At 41.4% G+C, this 20,383-nt stretch overlaps 1 protein-coding gene and 1 long non-coding RNA gene across 22 annotated transcripts in view; one reads left to right on the forward strand and one right to left on the reverse strand.

The window, feature by feature from the left end:
* The window catches only part of st3gal3a (ST3 beta-galactoside alpha-2,3-sialyltransferase 3a), an 847,148-nt gene that overhangs the window by 346,722 nt on the left and 480,043 nt on the right, over nt 1-20,383 (reverse strand). The window lies entirely within an intron of this gene.
* On the forward strand, nt 929-7,592 carry LOC138763942 (uncharacterized). Its single transcript, XR_011357912.1, has 2 exons — nt 929-2,752; nt 5,143-7,592. It is a non-coding gene; the product is annotated as an uncharacterized lncRNA (long non-coding RNA).

The raw sequence follows: 20,383 nt of genomic DNA on the forward strand, positions 1-20,383 counted from the left end.
TGGACGCAGTTCAAGATAATTTTAAGTAAATGGAGGGTGCCTTTCAAATTTGTAAGGATAAAGTGGAATGTAATAAACAGAAAATAGAGAAAGTGGAAGATTCTTTCGTTGGATGGGAGATTCAGAAGAAAGATTTATCGAAGAAGATAGACTCTCTGGAAAATCAAAGTCGTCAAAATAATGTTAAAATAGTGGGAATTCCTGAAGGAATTGAGGGTTCAGAGCCAATTTTAAAAAAATTTAAATGGATTCCTGAGGCATTGGGATTGGAGCTTTTTCCAGAAGGTTTGGAGTTGGATAGGGCTCATAGGGCTTTAAGGAGTAAACCATATTCAGGTCAACCACCATGAGTTGTTTTGATTCACTGTCTAAAATATCAAGATAGAGAAACTATTTTGAGAGTAGCAGTCCAGAATGCACGTAGATATCAATCCCCGTTGATGGTACAGGGAAATAAGGTTTTTTTCTATCCAGATCGGAGTCAAGAAATTATTAGAAGTCGTAAAGAGTTTCACTCTGCTAAAGAGGTGCTTTGGGGAAAGAGTTATAAATTTTCTTTTAGATATCCTGCAGTATTGAAAATTTTTTATAGTAATTTACAATCACAATTTTTTGAGAATGATTATGATGCTTTAATCTTTGCTAATTCTCTGCCCAATAGGGCTGTTGAAAGACACTCTTCATCTAAGAGGAAGATAACTGATAAGAAGAATGGAAACGGGAATGGAAATCTGTCAAAGAGCTTGATTGATATTGATGATCTGGAGCAAGTTTTGGGATTAAAATCAATGGGGCTGTGATCTGATTTAAACTTATCATTTTATGAGTCTGAATGGGGGGAAGGGAGGTCGCTGAAGCTTTCCGAAGTTGTCTGCCACCTGTGGGGGGGGGGGGGATTTATTACTGTCCACATCCAGTTAAATGGGGAGTTACTACTTTGTAGTGCTTTATACAAAAATATTTTTTTATTTGAATACATTTAATTTTGTTAGGGGGGGGGTTGGGAACTGTTTTGTTTAGTGATTATTTATCAAGGGAAGCTTTAAGATTATTTTTTCCTGAATTATTAGAAGGGATAGAAAGAAAGGGGGCTTTTAAGGGGAGTTTTAAGGATTTTTTTGAGTTAGTAGAAAGGATAGAAAGTTAAGGGGGGGATTTTTTTTGTTGTTTGAGTTTTACTTTGATAAAAATATCTAATATAAACTGCAACGTTTAATGTTCAGGGTTTAAATAATCCAATTAAGAGAAAACGTGTTTTAGCTTATATAAAAAAAGATGAAAGTTGATATTGTTTTTTTGCAGAAGACTCATTTAATCGAAAAAGAACATTTGAGATTGAAGAGGGACTGGGTTGGACATGGATTTTCATCTTCCTTTAAATCAAAAGCAAGAGGAGTGGCAATTTTGATTCATAAGAAAATACCATTTGAACTTATTTCTTTGTCGGAATCAGTTGGTCGTATTTTAATGATTAATTGTAAATTGTTTGCTGAGACATGGTTTTTATTGAATGTGATGCACCTAATGTTGATGATGAACAGTTTGTGTCTGAACCTTTCTTAACTTTAAGTCAAGCTAAGAATATTTTGATTGAGGGAGACTTCAATTATGTGTTAGACCCATTATTGGATAAATTTCTGAAAGTTGTGAAAAAAATCGAAAGCAGCAGTTCAATTGGTTTCCTTGATGAAAGATCTGAATTTGATAGAGGTTTGGAGAAGATTAAATCCTACTGAGAAAGATTTTTCATTTTATTCTTCACATCATGATTAATTTTCTAGGATTGATTTTTTTTTAAGCATCAGCACATTTGCAAGCACATTTCACTCAAGCTAAATAGAAGAGTAGGATAATTTCTGACCATTCTTTTCTATTTATTTCTTGTGTGGGGCCAGAAGTTATTCAATCAATTTTTCACTGGAGGTTCAATGCAATGTTATTGAAAAAAACGGAATTTGTAAAATTTATTACGGATCAAATTGCTATCTATTTAGATTTCAATAAGAATACAGTCAGGAGTAATTTTATTGTATGGGATGATTTAAAAACATTTTTACGTGGTCAAATCATTAGTTATGCATCAAAGGAAAAGAAGAAATTTCTGGTAGAGTCTCAGTTGTTGGAAAAACAAATAGCAGAGTTGGAAAAGGAATTCCAGAGGAATTCTACAGAAGATTATAAGGCTTTTTTGACAAAATTGAAGCTAAAATATAATATATTGCAAACTGACCAATTTGAACATTTGATTCAAAGATCTAAGTTAGGGGACAGAGCACATAAAGTTTTGGCATGGCAATTGAAAACTGAACAAGCTTCAAGGATTATTAGTACTGTGAGGAAGGACAATTCAGTTACTTTTAAACCTCAGGAAATTAATGACCAATTTTTGTCATTTTACCAGAAATTATATGCTTCTGAGGGAGTGCGAGATGACGGTTCCACTGAAGCGCTCTTGTCAGAGTTAAATTTACCAATTTTGAAGGAGGAGGATGTGAGAAAGTTGGATTCTCCTTTTACGGATTTAGAAATAAAGGATGTTAGTCAACAAATGTCTAATGGGAAGTCACCAGGAGATTTTGAAGGAGGAGGATGTGAGAAAGTTGGATTCTCCTTTTACGGATTTAGAAATAAAGGATGTTAGTCAACAAATGTCTAATGGGAAGTCACCAGGAGATGATGGGTTAACTGCTGGATTTTATAAAGTTTTTTTATGATGATCTGTCCGCTGCATTCATGGATGTTCTTAAATCAGGTAACTCAGGAACAAGCTTTACCAGACTCGGGTTTGAGTGCAATAATAACAGTTATATCAAAAAAAGACAGAGTTCCTTTGAAGGTTTCTTCTTATCAACCAATTTCTTTATTAAATGTGGATTATAAAATAATAGCAAAATTATTAGCAAATAGATTAGCAAAGTATTTACCACAATCAGAAGATTCTGACCAGGTTGGTTTTATTCGGATAATATTCTTAAGAGTGGTTTCATTGATCAACATTTCACGTCAGCAACCCAACCTACCAATGATAGCATTATTAGATGATGAAAAAGCTTTTGATAGGGTTGAATGGAATTTTTATTTAAAGTTTTGGAAAAATAAAAATTTGGACCCTTATTTATTGGTTGGGTGAAGGCACTATATAATAATGCTGTAGCAAGGGTGGCGACAAATGGGCAAACTTCTTCCTTTTTTAAATTAATGCGTTCAACTCATCAAGGTTGTCCTTTGTCGCCAGCCCTATTTGGATTAGTCATTGAACCGTTAGCTCATGCTATCTGGCAGAATGAGAATATTACAGGTATAAGGATTGGACAGGATGAATATAAGATTAATTTATTTGCTGATGATGTTTTGATATATTTAACTAATCCTGATCAATCTTTAATTTATTTGCAAAATTGTTTAGTATTATATGGTAAATTATCTGGATATAAAGTGAATTGGGATAAGTGAAATACTGCCAATTTCTGAAGGAAATTATGATCAATGTAGACAAATTAGTAACTTTCTATGGACTGATAAAATTAAGTACTTAAGGATAATGATTGATGTAAATTTTCAATCATTGTATAATTTAAATTATGTACCATTAATGAGAAAGATTAAAGTGGATTTGACTAAATGGAAAGATTTGCCTTTAACTTTAATAGGTCGAGTAAATTGTATAAAGATGAAAATTTTTCCGCGAATTCAGTATTTGTTTCCATCAATTCCTTGTTCTCTTCTGAAATCCTTTTTTCAAGATTGAAATAAAGTAGTTCGAGAATTTTTATGGAAAGGAAAATTAGCAAGAGTAGCAATGCATAAATTGACCTGGCAGCATGCTTTGGGAGATTTGCAATTACCTAATTTTTTAAATTATTATGAAGAAGCTCAATTAAGATTTACTAATCATATGTTAGATGTTTTGAATCCTCCTAGTTGGGCTAGGGTGGAATTGGCTGCGATATTGCAATCTTGCCCTCATCAGTTTGTATTTAAATGGAATACTGTTTTATTACAGAAATATAATGTGCCAACTTTGAAACATTTATTAGAAATATGGACTAAAAGGAATTTATTAATAGGATCAAAATTAATTGATTCCTTTTTCATTGAATAATAGTTTTAGAAGATTGGTGGATGAAAGGAATAAAAATATTGCAGGATTGTTTTGAAGAAGGTCAATTTTTATCATTTAATCACTTTAAAGAGAAATTTGGGATTTTAGAGAATTCTCTGTTTGTTTATTACCAAATTAGGGTGTTAGTGAAAGATAATTTTGGAAGTGAAATGAAAATTTCTGTTAACTAAATTTGAATTTACGGTTTCATATTTTTCAGATAAGGGTTTTATATCAGAGATGTATGCATTATTACAAGATACTATGGTTAAAAAAATTTAGATACATCTAGGATTAAATGGGAGCATGATTTATGTTGTGAGATTAGTCAGGTGGATTGGGAAAATATGTGTTATGATGGGTTGACTAAATTAATTAATGCAAGATATATTATGGTTAATTTTTTGCATCAGTTATATTTAACCCCTGAAAAATTGAAAAAATATGGATTTAGTCATTCAGATCTGTGTTTTAGGTGTGGATTATGTGTTGGAACATGTCTACATTCTGTTTGGTTTTGTGATAAAGTTCAACCTTTCTGGTTTAAAATTAGGAATTTTCTTTAAAATTTGTTTAAAATTCGATTTCCTTTAGATCCAAAAAAATGTTTGTTAGGCTATTTCATTCCGTTAGTGGACTTGGGGTTCAATAAGTTTCAGACAGTGTGTATTCATCTAACATTGACAGTTGCTTGTAAATGTATTTCTGTCTTGGAAAGATGAAGTGGAGTTAAGTGTAATTCGATGGCATAATGAGTTGAAGTCATGTATTTATATGGAGAAAATAACATAATTTACCTAATAATTATGTTTTTTTTTGTTAAGATGTGGACTCCTTATATGAAGAATATGAATTTAGTAATATTGTAAATTACAGAATGTTTTTGTTTATTTTTAATGCTTCCCTTGAGGGATCCATTGTGGGAGGGGGGAGGGAGTGGGTTTGTTTTATTGTTTTATATTATTATTAGATTATTTATTCTGTAAAAGTCTGTTTATTCTTATTGAAAAAAATACTAAATAAAGTTTTTTTTTAAAAAGGCTGTAACAGATCACAAGGAAACCTTGCAAGTTAAAGACAATAACTCCACCTTCCGGACAAAATGAATATCTTTTATGCACGGTTCAATGAGAAGAACAGGTGGCCCCTATCCAAGGTGAACCCATACAAGGCAGCAGGACCAGACAACATACCTGTATTGAAGGACTGCACAAACCAACTGACAGAAGTCTTTACCGACATCTTCAACACCTCACTGCAGCAGTCCATCATCCCCATGGGTTTCAAGACAACCACCATCATCCCGGTACCAAAGAGGGCAACAGTAATAGGCCTCAATGACTATTGCCCCGCGGCACTGATCTCCATCATTATGAAATGCCTTGAGCGTCTGTTGATAGAATGCATTAAAGCACGCCTCCCAGAAACACTGGACCCATTCAATTCACCTACAAAAAAAAACTTTCCACCAATGGTGCTATGGCCTTGTCCCTCTAGTCAGTCCTGACCCACCTCATATTCCAGGCTACTCTTCATCGACTTCAGCTCAGCATTTAATGCGATCATTCCCCAGAGGCTGGTGGAGATGTCCTCACTGGGACTCAACAGCCATCTCTATAACTGGATTCTGGACTTTAGAATCCAGTTAACAGTCTGAGTTGGTGGCAGAATGTCAAGCACTGCCACACTGACCACTGGTGCACCTCAGGGCCACGTTCCCAGCAGGCACCTGTTCACACGAGTGACCCACTATTGCAATGTCAGATACGGCTCCAACAGAGTCAAGTTTGCAGATGACACAACAGCAGTTGACCTTGTCAGCAAAAACAGCAAGTTGCACCACAGAGAACAGATGGAAAATCTTGAGACACGGTGCGAGAATAACAACCCGAGTCTCAATGTAGACAGGATAAAGGAGATGATCATGGACTTCAGGAGAACCAGGGATGACCACCCTCCACTACACATTCATATCTCAATAGTGAAGAGAGTGGACCAAGTTCCTCGGAGTCCAAGTGACCTATCCTGGACACACAACATCTCCTCACATGACAGGTAGGTGCAATAGCAAAATACTTCTTAAGAAGACTGAACCAGCCAAGGCTACTGGCCACCATCATGTTAACCTTCTATAGGAGCTCTATAGTCAGGCTGCATCATAGTGTGGCACAGTTGTGGTAGGAAAGTGGATCGGAGTCAATCTACAGGAACATAAGAGTGGCAGAGAGGATCACAAGGGTCTCTCTCCACCTCCACCCCCACCCCCCACACCAGATTTTCGGTGTGATCTACATTATCTGAAGAGGGCATGAACATTTGTTGAGGTCCCCACATAGCATCTTTCAGCTACTCCCATTGGGACCCACTAAAATTCACCTATCGTCACAACTGCTCCACATCAGATGTAGTATCGTTGGCTCTCTATTAAGCTCTGGATCACCTCAAAAACAGCAATTTATACATATGGCTGCTCTTCATCAACTTCATCTTGGCCTTCAACACCATTATTCCCTCAATGCTGGTCAAGAAGCTACAAACTCTAGGCCTCTGTACTTCACTCTGCAACTGGATCCTTGACTTCCTCATCAGAAATCCACAGTCGGTACGAATTGGAAGCAACACATCTTCTTCACTGATTATCAGCACAGACGCACTCCAAGGATTCGTGCTTATCCCAGTGGTCTACTCATTATTCACCCATGACTGTGTGGCCAGACACAATTCTAATGCTATATACAAGTTTGCCGATGACACCACAGTTGTTGGCAGAATCACAGACAGAAATGAGGAAGCATACAGGAGGGAGATAAATCAGCTCGATGAATGATATAAAGACAACAAACTTGTGTTCAATGTCAGCAAAACCAGGGAGATGATTTTGGACTTCAGGAGGAAATCAGGGAACAAGGCCCAGTCTTCATCGAGGGCTCAGTAAAGGAGAGGGTCAAGAACTTCAAATTCCTGGTGTCAACATCTCCAAGGATCCTGGAACCTCCTGGAACCTCCATGTTGATGCAATCACAAAGAAGGCTAACCAGCAGCTATACTTTGTGAAGGACTGAGGAGATTCAGTGTGTCACCGAAGAGTTCTACAGGTAGAGAGCATTCTGGCTGGTTGCATCACTGCCTGGGATGGAGGCACCAACTCTCAGGACAAGAATAAATTCCAGAGGGTTTTTTAATCAGCCTATGACATCACAGGCACCAGACTTCAATCCACGGAGGGCATGTACATTAAGGCGGTGTCTTAAAAAAACAGCCTCTATCCTCAAAGGCTACCGCCACATAGGACATTCCCCCTTTACTCTGCTATCATTGAAAAAAAAAGGTACAGGAGCCTAAAGACGAGCACTCAACAGCACAAGGACAACTTTTTCCGCTATGTCATCAGATTCCTGAATATCAATGAACCAAAGGTACTGCCTTACTTTTCGTGCACTATTATTTAATTTTTTTTAATAATAGTATTAATAAATGGTTATAATATGAATGTTTCCACTATAATGCTGTCACAAAACAGAGAATTTCATGACTTGCTCATGACAATTAATTCTGATTCTGATCAGAGCCAGTACCTACAGGCTGAGAAATAGCTTCTTCCCACAGGCAGTGAAAATTCTAAATGACTAAATGAACTGCTCACGATAACCATCCAAGTCTCTACTATTTATGGAGAAATATTATATGTGTATATTTGCCCTGCTTATGTACTGCATGTCTCTATGTATGTTATATCTGGTTGTATGTTTGCATCAAGGATCGGAGAACACTGTTTCATCAACTTAAACTACCTGTGATGCTACGCACCTGTTCTCCCTGATCCCTCTACTCTGCAGCACTCCCTAGATACCTACCATTCAGTGTGTCAGTCCTACCCATATTCTTTGGCTTGGCTTCGCGAACGAAGATTTATGGAGGGGGTAAATGTCCACGTCAGCTGCAGGCTCGATTGTGGCTGACAAGTCCGATGCGGGACAGGCAGACACGGTTGCAGCGGTTGCAGGGGAAAATTAGTTGGTTGGGTTTTTCCTCCTTTGTCTTTTGTCAGTGAGGTGGGCTCTGCGGTCTTCTTCAAAGCAGGTTGCTGCCCGCCAAACTGTGAGGCGCCAAGATGCACGGTTTGAGGCGAGATCAGCCCACTGATGGTGGTCAATGTGGCAGGCACCAAGAGATTTCTTTAGGCAGTCCTTGTACCTTTTCTTTGGTGCACCTCTGTCACGGTGGCCAGTGGAGAGCTCGCCATATAACACGATCTTGGGAAGGCGATGGTCCTCCATTCTGGAGACGTGACCCACCCAGCGCAGCTGGATCTTCAGCAGTGTGGACTCGATGCTGTCGGCCTCTGCCATCTCGAGTACTTTGATGTTAGGGATGAAGGTGCTCCAATGAATGTTGAGGATGGAGCGGAGACAACACTGGTGGAAGCGTTCTAGGAGCCGTAGGTGATGCCAGTAGAGGACCCATGATTCGGAGCCGAACAGGAGTGTGGGTATGACAACGGCTCTGCATACGCTTATCTTTGTGAGGTTTTTCAGTTGGTTGTTTTTCCAGACTCTTTTGTGTAGTCTTCCAAAGGCGCTATTTGCCTTGGCGAGTCTGTTGTCTATCTCGTTTTCGATCCTTGCATCTCTATTAGACCTCACAAAAAGTGACACGATATAACCATATAACAGTTTATGGCATGGAAACAGGGCATCTCGGCCCTACAAGTCCACGAGTTCCCCTCGCCTATTCTCCGCTCATAACCCTCTAACCCTCTCTTATCCATGTATATATCCAGCCTCCTCTTAAATGAAAGAATTGACTCTGCCTCAACTATTTCCTCCGGAAGATTATTCCATTCAGCCACCACTTTCTGAGACAAGAAGCATCCTTTAACGTTTCTCCTAAAATTTTGCCCCCTTACCCTCAACTTGTATCAACCTCCCCTGCTCTCAGGGGGAAGAGTCTACTTGCATCTAGTCTAACTATTCCCTTCATAATTTTAGACACCCCTATCAAATCCCCTCTCAACCATCTACGTTCCAAGGAATAAAGTCCTAACCTCTTCAATCTTTCTCTGTAATCTAGGGATTTTAAGACAGGCAACATCCTTGTAAATCTTCTCTCCACCCTTTCCACCTTATCTATATCCTTCCTATAACTTGGAGACCAGAAGTGAACACATACTCCAAACTTGGCCTCACCAATGCCTTAAACAGTTGCAACATCACTTCCCAGCTCCTATACTCTATGCCATGATTTATGAAGGCCAGCATACCAAACGTCTTCTTAACCATTCTGTCAACAGGAGAATCCACCTTCAAGGAACCCTGCACCATAACTCCAAGATCTCTTAGTACTTGTGGATTCCCCAATGTCCTTCCCTTTACTACATATGTCCTATTTTAATTATTTTTACCAAAATGAAGCACCTCACACTTCTCTACATTAAATTCTATCTGCCATCTTTCAGCCCAACTCTCCAGACAAACCAAGTCCCTCTATAATCCCTGAAAACCTTCCTCACTATACACCATTCCCCCTATTTTCTTATCGTCTGCGTATTTACTTACTCAGTTAACCACCCCATCATCCAAATCATTAATATAAATTATGAACAACAGGGAACCTAGCATCAATCCTTGAGGTACTCCGCTCTGTCCTGTCAGACAGTTATCCACCATGACCCTCTGCTGTCTCTCCTCTAGCCACCTCTGGACCCATCTCACTATTTCTCTATTAATCCCTAGTAACTGAACCTTCCTTACTAACCTTTCATGTGGAACCTTATCAAAAGCTTTGCTAAAATATATCAACTGCCCTACCTTCATCTACCTTTCTTGTCTCTTCTTTGAAAAACTCAACAAGGTTCATCAAACATGACTTCTCCTTCACAAACCCATGCTGGGTGCTCCTGATCAATCCCTGCTTGTACACACCATCTCTAAGAATGCCCTCCATAACTTTCTCTACCACCGATGTCAAGCTTACAGGCCTATAATTACTTGGCCAACACCTCGTGCCTTTTTTAAACAATGGAACTACATTACCAACCCTCAAATCCCGCGGCACCACACCCTCCTCCAGTGATCGTTGAAAAATCACTGAGAGTGCCTCCGCTATTTGCTCTCTGATCTCCCTTAACGTCCTGGGGAAAATCCCCAGACTTATCCACTTTTACTGACCCTAGAAGCTCCAAAACCTTCTCTTTACTCATCCCTATCTTTTCCATAAGCCATTTGCCTCTCTTATCTCACATAGTCCAACGTCCTTTTCTTTTGTGAATACAAATGAGAAAAAAATCATTTAATATCTCTCCCATCTGATATAGTTCCTTGCACAGTTCACCGCTCTCATTTTCCAGCGGTCCTATTCTATCCTTAACCCTCCTGTTACTATTCACATATCTGTAAAAACCCTTAAGATTCACTTTTACCTCATCAGCTATTGACACCTCATACCTCCTTTTTGCCTTTCTAATTTCCTTCATGTTTTTTCTGCAATCTATGTAATAATCATACATCTTATCCATTTTTTGCTTCTTAAATTTAGCACGTGCCCCCCCCCGCCCCCTTATCCCGAACCAACTTCCTTATTTTTCTAGAAAGCCACGGTTCCCTTAGGCTTTTGGCCTTGCCTTTCGTTCTGACTGGCACGTAAAGATCCTGTACTCTCGATATCTCTTCTTTAAATACCCTCCAAATCTCCTCTACATCCTTTCGAGAAAAAAGATCAGCCCATATAATTTTCTGCAAATCCCTTCTCATTTCTTCAAATCTAGCCTTCCCCCACTCGAAGACCTTCAACCTCGGACATGACCTATCCCTTTTCATATTTAAGCTGAAGCTAATGGACACCACACATCTCCATCCACCATTCCTTTGCTTAGCTACCCAACTGATCAATATTCTGCTCCCATCTTTGGCAACCATCTTCACGATCTTGAATATTAGATATTTTAGTGTCATCCACAAACTTGTTAATCATGCCATGTACATCTCAATCGTTAATATAAATGACAAATATCGTTGTGCCCAGCAGTGAACCCTGTGGCACATCACCAGTCACAGGGATCCAGTTTGAAAAATAAATTTTCACTATGGAAGCTTTCTACCATGAGGCCAATTTTCTATCCACTTCACTACTTCAACTTGGATGCCAATGGATCTAACCTTCCAGAGCAGCCTACTGTGCAGAATCTTATCAAATGTTCTTTTGAAATCCATTTTTTTAACATAGCGCAGTATAGATCCTTTGTCCCTTAGTACTGTGCTGACCTAATAACCTACTCCACCAACTGCCTAGAATTTCCCTGCTGCATTCCCACCCCCTCCACCCGCCCCCCCCCCCCCCCCCATTTATCTCAGTTCCATGTACTTATCTAATAGTTTCTTTAAAAAATCCTATTGTACCTGCCTCCACCACAGTTGCTGGCAGTTCATTCCTTGCATCCACCACTCCCTGTGTGGAAAAACCTATCTCATACATTACACCCTGCACTTACTCCCAAGCACCTTAAAACTATGCCCACTTGTGTTAGGCATTTCAGCCTGGGAAAAAGCTTCTGGCTTTCCACAAGATCAATGTCTCATTATGGATTGCCTCTATCAAGTCAGCATTCATCCTCATTTGCTAAAAGGAGAAAAGACCACATTCACGCAATCTATCCTCATAAGGCAGGCTCTCCAATCTTGACAGTATTCTTGTAAATCTCTGCTGCACCCTCTCGTTAGCATCCACATCCATCTTGCAGTGATGTGACCAGAACTGAACACAATATTCCAAGTGGAGTCTTTACGTTGCAACATTTCCTCATGGCTCATAAATTCAATCCCATGGTTAATGAAGGCCGACATGCCTTCTTAACAACGCTATCAACCTGTGCAACAGCAGGTTTGAGTGTCCTGTAGATATAGATCCCAATCTTAGTTCCTCCACACTGCATTGTATTCTGCCATCAAACATGACGTGCCAAAATAAACCATTTACAGCTCTGGCCTTGTTAAGATTCTTTAAAAAAGACTCAGATTTTTGAGCTGCAACGTTCCAATTACAACACCATGCTGACTATCCCTAATTAGCCCTTGTCCATCCAAGTCTAAATATCTTCAAAAGAATGCTCCCTGGTAACTTGCCAACTGCTCACGGGCTTGTAGTTCCCTGACTCTTTCCTGTAGCCTTTCTTGAATAAAGGCACATTTGCCACCCTCCAGTCTTCTGGTACCTCAACTGTAGCTAATAATGACTGAAACCTCAGCCAAGGCACCTGAAATTTCATCTCAAGCTTTCTAATGTCTTTGGATACTAGATATATTTGATCAGATCCAGGGGATCTGTCTACCTTCCTACGTGTCAGGATTTTTAGCACCGCCTCAACTGTAATACTAACTGATCTTAAGACACTACCATTGACTGCCGCAAGTTTTCCAGTCCTCATGTCTTTCTCCACAGTTAAAACAAAGAAGTACTCATTGAGTAACTTGCGCATTTCCTGCGGTCCAAATAGAGTTGACCACGTTGATTCCACAGAAGTCCTGTTTTTTTTTTCTTTGATTACCTTTTTCCCCTTTATGTACATAGAATTTCTTGCAGACTTATCTTCTGTACGTTTTTTCCCCTTCGGATTTCCTTTCTTTTTAGCTGGCTTCTCAGTTTCTGAAACTCTTCCAGGTAGTCACGATCCCAGCTGCCCCATGCCTCCTTCTTGCCCTTGAAGAGAGGCTGAATTTCCATCATCATCATCCAAACTTCCCTACGCTTGCATGTCTGGCCCTACACTCCAACAGAAATGTGCATGGCCTGGACTACTGTCAACATACTTTTAAAACCAAGCCAAGTTCCTGAAGTTCCTCTTCCTTCAAACAACTTGTTCCAATTAACTTGAGCTCGTTCTTGTTTGACGCTTCAAAGTCGGCCTTGCCCCAATTTCAAATTTTAACTCGCAGTACTGCTCTATTTCACTTCATAACTACTTAGGAGAACAATGGTCGCTGGACCCCTAAGGCTCATCCACAAAACTTCATCCACTTGCCTTTCCCAAGATTAGATTAGGTGTGCTCTCTCTCTTGTGGGACCTTCTACACATTGCCAAAAGAAACTTTCTTGAACAAGTGACAAATTCCACCCTGTCTAAATCTTTTATCATTTGATTTTTCCATTCAATATTTGAAAAGTTGAAATCCCCACCCATGACAACCTTATTTGACCAATAGCTAACAGTGATATCCTGGCAAATTTGCTCCAGAAATTCCCGTTGACTAGTTGGGGGGCCTGTAGTACTCTCCCAATTCTCCCGAGCCCCACCCATATAGTTTCACTAGTCACCCATCTGTAACATCACCTCTGACCATTACCATACTATCCTCCTTGACGAATAATGCAAAACCCTTCTTTTTTTTACCCTTACATCTGAGTTTCCAGAAGCAACTATAGCCAGGAATGTTGAGTCCTGCAATTACTTAATTATTTGCTTATAAAAGGCAATCTCTATAGTGTGGCAGTCAGAGAGCAATTCAAGGACCTTTCATGTTGTTACTGCCACTTCATTGAAATATTCACCATTAGATTAAAGATAATGCACAAAACTCATTAGCATCTATTATTAATAGTCATGTTGGAGGAAGCCAAATTAAATAGTGTGACAGTATACAGATATGTTTTTAGGAGATAAATTGGGGCAGGTTTGTAAATGCGGGTCACATGCAAACACTTTAACACAGATCTTATTTAAAATACTGGAGCTCTGCTAATTCTAGACATGTCAGGGCCTCAGAGCCTTTGCAAAAGCTTTGGAGAGTACCCAAGAGACTTCATTGTTGTTTACAAAAAGGCTACAGATAAAAGAGCTTGTCGGAGCCACATTCTGTCTGGAGGGGCTGTTTTAAGAGGGTCATGCGATTTTGCAAGCAGTAGAGTCAAACAGGCTTTCTCTGTGTGTGCGAGAGAGAGAGAGAGAGAGAGAGAGAGAGAGAGAGGGAGAGGGAGAGGGAGAGGGAGAGAGAGAGAGAGAGAGAGATATTGATCAGTTCTACAGTCAGCAGCAGCAAGCTGGCAAGCTTGTGGAAAACCCCATTTGGAAGCCAGGTTGTGAGTGCTTAGTTCAGCCTGGTCAACACCCTTGTGGTTCATGCAAGAGAAAAGGGCTGGCTGTCTAATGTTTCATTTGAAATAAGCAAAACAAGAAGGAACTCTGTGCTGACCTGAAAGAAAGAGGTTATCATCTAGAAAACCCTGAGAGGGCAAGTTTCGTCAGCAAGACACTTAAGTGGCTGTTGGAAGTAAATCAGGTGTGGGTGTCCTGGAACAACAAATCTCTCTCTGAAAACCGACAAGAACCTTCCTGAGCGGCAACCATTTACTTTTCAAGCCCCAAAGCCTGGTGAACTTTATAAATGTTAAATTCTGTGCACAGTATAAGAATTGCCTGCAACCAGTGAACTTGGAGGAATGAGAAGTGAAATTGGACTGTGAATCAAATAACTTTTCAGAACTTACATACACTTTACAAACACGTGCACTTAGAATTAGAAGGGAGTTAAGTTAGGTTAGTTAAGTTAATAGCGATAAGTTAAAGTGTGATTCTGTTTGCATGTTTACAGATAATTAAAAACAACTTTTTTTAAGTAACCATTTGTCTTGGTGGATATCTATTGCTGCTGTGTTTTGGGGTCCTCTGGGCTCGTAACCATAGCAAGAACATTTTATATGGATATCCTCCAATAGGGTTTGCCCCAGGCCACGTGCATATCGTTTCTTTTCCCAGATTGATAACAAATTATGAAGTTCCTTATTAAACAACTTTCATCACTCACTGGTTAGTTGTTACCAAAATGATGGTCCCAGTGGGCCCTTCCTGTCAATAGCAACAATCTGCAAGTGCAAGAAAAATATTTAAACTGTCAAAGTGTTATGTCATCTGATTTGTCTGCTGGGGTAAGGCGCACCAAGAGATGAGCAAACCTGACACTACAGTGTCATGTTCGGATTTGGTTCTCCACAATCTCACAACATAAGTGAATTTGCAGTCCATTGCTGCCTCTTTTTTTGTTTTATCCCTTGAAACTGAATACTGCTTCTGAAAAATAACTTTAAAAAAATAAATAATTCGTTTTCTTTGATGTTGGCAAGCCTTTTGGAGGCAGGGCTATGACCTTCCCCTTGAATTACCTCCATGTCTTCACTGTCTGCAAATAAAACCAGTACCCTGAAGGCTATTTCACTGAAGCAGATCACTTGTCCCACCCCCAGTCATCCATCTCCAACTTTGCAGACACGCAAAAGCTGTACAACACACTTTGAAGTCCAGTATTCAAAGGGCTAGGTTGGAACCAAGTTAAAATCTATTTAAAAATCACCCCAAAAAACTGCAACAATAACATTCCACATTCATCTTCTGATATGCAGTCAAAACCCCATTTCTAGCAACATGTCATATATTCACTTCCTTGATGTGATCATTCCTAATAAGCAATATTATTAAAATATATGTACAGATCTTTATTGCCAGTGATCTCCAGTACATTGCCAAGAACTCAAACTATGTCTATTAACAAGGTGCCTGAATTAAGTAATGGAATGCTGCTGAACTGACTCAATGAACTCTGCAGAACTGCTGCTATCAAACTTTGCGGCAGATCACTTATTTAAATCTTGGAAGACTGGGGTTTTTCATAGACAGATGAGGGATTAAACATTCTGAATGCTAAACTTGAGAGAAAAATCTAATTAACTCATTGCAGTTGGCTATTTTATGCACAGCTACACTTCATCGGTGCATTAAAAACACTACCCTGGAAATGTCAAAATACCGAAATACTGAATCATGCATTCTGAAGAAAACTCCCTTGTATTCCCTTGAGCTCAACACAAATGTTGCTTGACCTGCTGAGGATTTCCAATTTTTTTTTGGTCGCAGATGTCCAGCAACTGTACATTTTAAAGTTTCCAATTAATGTATTTCATTCAAATTACTACACACAATTTAGCTTCTGAATCATTTCAAGCGACTCAGCTTGAGTTTCAACCACGACAACAACATTGCAGCCCAACATGGGTGAAAAAACAAGAATTCCACCAGAAAACATGACCACACCCCACCCCCTCACACACACTCACATAAAAGCACTGGACTTTATCCTGAATAATTTGCTTCCAAATCTTTCCAAGCCATAGCTGATGCACACCCCAATTTAAAGGTCAATGAAAGAATTATGCATCTGAATGGGGTCTATTCTTAAACCTTTAATAGATCATAAACAGAAAGAGCTTATGTGACCACCATCAAAAGATTATGCTCATGGAAACTAGGCCACAGAGCTGAGCAGCTCCCATGATTCCTTAATTTTCAGGCAGTCTGTTGTGCTGCCATATTCAAGTGGTCACAACAGATTACCTTAACCATATAACCACTTACAGCACAGAACAGGCCAGTTCGGCCCTACTAGTCCATGACGTAACAAATCCCCACCCTCCTAGTCCCACTGACCAGCACCCGGTCCATACCCCTCCAGTCCTCTCCTCTCCATGTAACGATCCAGTCTTTCCTTAAATGTAACCAATGATCCCGCCTCGACCACGTCTGCCGGAAGCTCATTCCACTTCCCTAACACCCTTTGCGTAAAATTTCCCCTCATGTTCCCCTTATAATTTTCCCCCTTCAATCTTAAACCATGCCCTCTAGTTTGGATCTCCCCCACTCTTAATTGAAAAAGCCTATCCACTTTTACTCTGTCTGTCCCTTTTAAAATCTTAAACACCTCTATCAAGTCCCCTCTCAATCTTCTATGCTCCAGAGAAAAAACCCCCAGTCTGCACAACCTTTCCCTGTAACTCAAACCTTGAAATCCTGTCAACATTCTCGTGAACCTTCTCCGCACTCTCGCTATTTTCTTTATATCTTTCCTATAATTTGGTGACCAAAACTGTACACAGTACTCCAAATTTGGCCTCACCAATGCCTTGTACAATTTCATCATAACCTCCCTACTCTTGAATTCAATACTCCGATTTATGAAGGCCAACATTCCAAATGCCTTCTTCACCACACCATCTACCTGAGTATCAGCCTTGAGGGTACTATTTACCACAACTCCTAAATCCCTTTGTTGCTCTGCACATCTCAATAGCCTACCATTTAATGCATATGACCTTGCAAGGTCAAGAGTATTCCCCGAGCTCCTGACACCATATGGACTCCAACAAGCAGTACAAGGTGAACATACAGCACTTCAGATGCATTGTCTGATCTGGGACAATCTCAAGTAGTCGGAAAAGATTTGTGACAGTCGCACCACAGAACTGTCATGTAACTCTGGCGATGCACATAGATGTAGCAGTGAACTGGCCCTACTTGTCACATGCGGTCAGCGGGGCAGCCGTGGCAAAGATGGGGTCATGGGACCTGCTCTTCCGGTCCATACCAGAAGAGCGCGTGCACGCTTTGCGTCAGCATGATCCAAGTTCCAGAACACAAGGGGCGGGACCAGACACAGCCTTAAAGGTTGCAGCACGGAATTCAAAGTAAAGCAGTTGTGTTTCTCGAGGTCTCAGCCATTTGTCTCAATCTCTTCGCTGCGTTTGCGCACAACACGCTACACTGGTGGCCCTGACGAGTCTCCACATTGTCTCCACATCGACTTGGCATAATGGTCCCCTCAGCCATAAGCGCAGTTGCATTGAAGCTGCCAACTTTCTGGATGAACAGGCCCTGCACTTGCTTTGGCCAAGAAGAGGCCCAGTTCAAACAGGTAACCTCCAATTCGATGAGATACATCTACGTCATCAGCTCACTCGACCAGGAACCCACTTCACAGGTCGGTGACCTCATCCAGGCACCGCCAGAGGAAGGTAAATACATGGCTCTTAAAAACTTCCTCATTAGCACGGATGGACTTTCACGGCGCATGAGGGCAGCCAGGTTCCTTCACTTGGACGGCCTAGGGGATAGGACCCTGTCAAACCTCATGGACGAAATACTCACCCTGGCAGAAGGGCACAAGCCCTGCCTTATGTTCAAGCAGGTATTTCTCGAGCAGATGTCCCAAGACATCAGAATTCTATTGGACGATGTGGATTTCAGCAACCCTCGCAAGGTCACGGCACAAGCAGATGTTCTCTACCACTCCAAGCGTGAGACCATAGACTCAATCAACAGCGCTACATGACTGCCGCCAAGGTCCTCCACGTTAACAGGCCTTGCCCCGCCAGAAGACATAGAGGCCTGACCCAAAATGTTGCTTCTACCATCAGCGTTGGGGGGCATCAGTGCACAGATGTTGCCAGCCATGCTCGCTTCGTGGCTGTGGTAGCAGGCTGACTGAACAACCTTCTCCAAGTCTGGGACAGCATCTCAGGCCACAGGTTCCTTGTGGGCATGGTCGCTGAGATAAATGTCATTCTCCCTACGTCACTTAAGACACGCATGAAACCTCACGGCCCCTCTCTGCATGCAGTCAACAACACTGCCATTAAATCTTTTGGTGAGAGGTGAATTTCTGTATATTTTGGCGAGACCACTTTCAATTGGTCATTCACATTGGCTTTGGTGGACAAGCCCCTGTTAGGCGCAGATTTCCTATGGGCTCACTCCCTCTGGTGGACCGCCAAGGCAGACAATTAGTCCACACAGAGACATTCCAGATGGCTCCCCTTGGCACATCCAACGAACCGTCCACCCAGCTCGCTTCCATGGAAGCTCCACACGGCCAATATAGTCGCCTCCTTGCTAGCTATCCCTCCATTTTGCAGCCCAAATTTGCTACCATCATGCCAAAGCACAGCGTCCAGCATCACACCGCGACCACAGGCCCGCCACTGCAGTCATAAGCCCATCGCCTAGCCCCAGACAAACTCAACCTCACCAAGGAAGAATTTAAACACATGGAAGAACTCGGCATCATCCGGTGTTCTGATAGCCCGTGGGCCTCACCCCTCCACTTGGTACCAAAGTCCAACGGCAGCTGGAGACCCTGTGTTGACTACAGATGCCTCAACGATGCGACAATGCCCGACTGCTACCCCATTCAACATAACCAGGATTTGGTGGCAAACCTCCATGGCACGACATTTTTCTCTAAGGTCAACCTGATCTGGGGATACCATCATAACCTCGTGCACCCAGACAATGTCCAAAAGACCACCATCATCACCCCTTTTGGACTTTCTGAGTTTGTCCGCATGATCTTTGGCTTGAAGAATGCGGCCCAGATGTTCCAGCGCCTCATGGATGCAGTCGGCAGAGACTTGCCCTTCCTCTACATCTACCTCGACAATATCCTGGTAGCCAGGAAGACACCCAAAGAGCACAGGGCACACCGTCACCAGCTTTTCAACCACTTTGCAGAGTTCAGCCTCACCATTAACCCAGCAAAGTGCCAATTTGGCTTCGAAAAGATAGACTTTTTGGGCCACAAAATTTCCAAAGATGGCGCTAACCCCCCCCCACCCAACAAAATGGAGGCTATTTGCCAGTTTGCCAGACCAACGACACTGAAGGGGCTACAAGTTCATGGGCATGGTGAATTCTTACAACAGGTTCATCCTCATGGCCACCAAGATTATGCACCCTCTCTTCGCTCTAATGTCGGGCAAAACAAAGGAGCTCACGTGGACAAACGAAGCTCACAATGCTTTCGAGAAGACCAAGGAGGCTCTGGCTCATACAACAATGCTAGTCCACCCACGAATGGAGTACCAATGGCCCTCACAGTTGACTCGTCCAACACAGCAGTAGGCACTGTCCTGGAACAGTTCATTAATAACTCATGGAGACCTCATGCCTTCTTCAGTCGCCACCTGCAACCACCCAAACTAAAGTATCATGCATTCGACAGAGCTGCTAGCCCTAATTTCGCTACTTCTTGGAGGAGTGACCATTCACTGTCCACACGGACCACAAGCCACTCACTTTCACCTTTTCCAAGTCCTTCAACCCATGGTCCGCCCGACAACAGAGGCATTTAGCCTCTGTCTCTGAATTCACCACCTCCTTCCGCCATCTCTTGGGCAAACAAAACATCGTCGCTGACACATTCTCCAAGCCAGCGGTCAACGTCTTGTCACAAGGCGTTGACTATCATGACCTGGTTCGAGTCATGCAGGATGACCCTGAGATGCACAACTTCAGGACTGCAGTCACAGGTTTGCAGCTCCAGGATCTCCCACTTGGTGCCAATGGCATCATCTGCAACATCTCCACAGGCCAACCCTGACCGCTGGTCCCTTTCCAATGAAAAAGAACAGTTTTTTTTTTAAACACAATCCATGGCTTATCTTACCCCTCCATCCAAACGACAGTGCAGA

This window comes from Narcine bancroftii, chromosome 5 (assembly GCF_036971445.1).
Source record: "Narcine bancroftii isolate sNarBan1 chromosome 5, sNarBan1.hap1, whole genome shotgun sequence".
Classification (NCBI taxonomy): Eukaryota; Metazoa; Chordata; class Chondrichthyes; order Torpediniformes; family Narcinidae; genus Narcine; species Narcine bancroftii.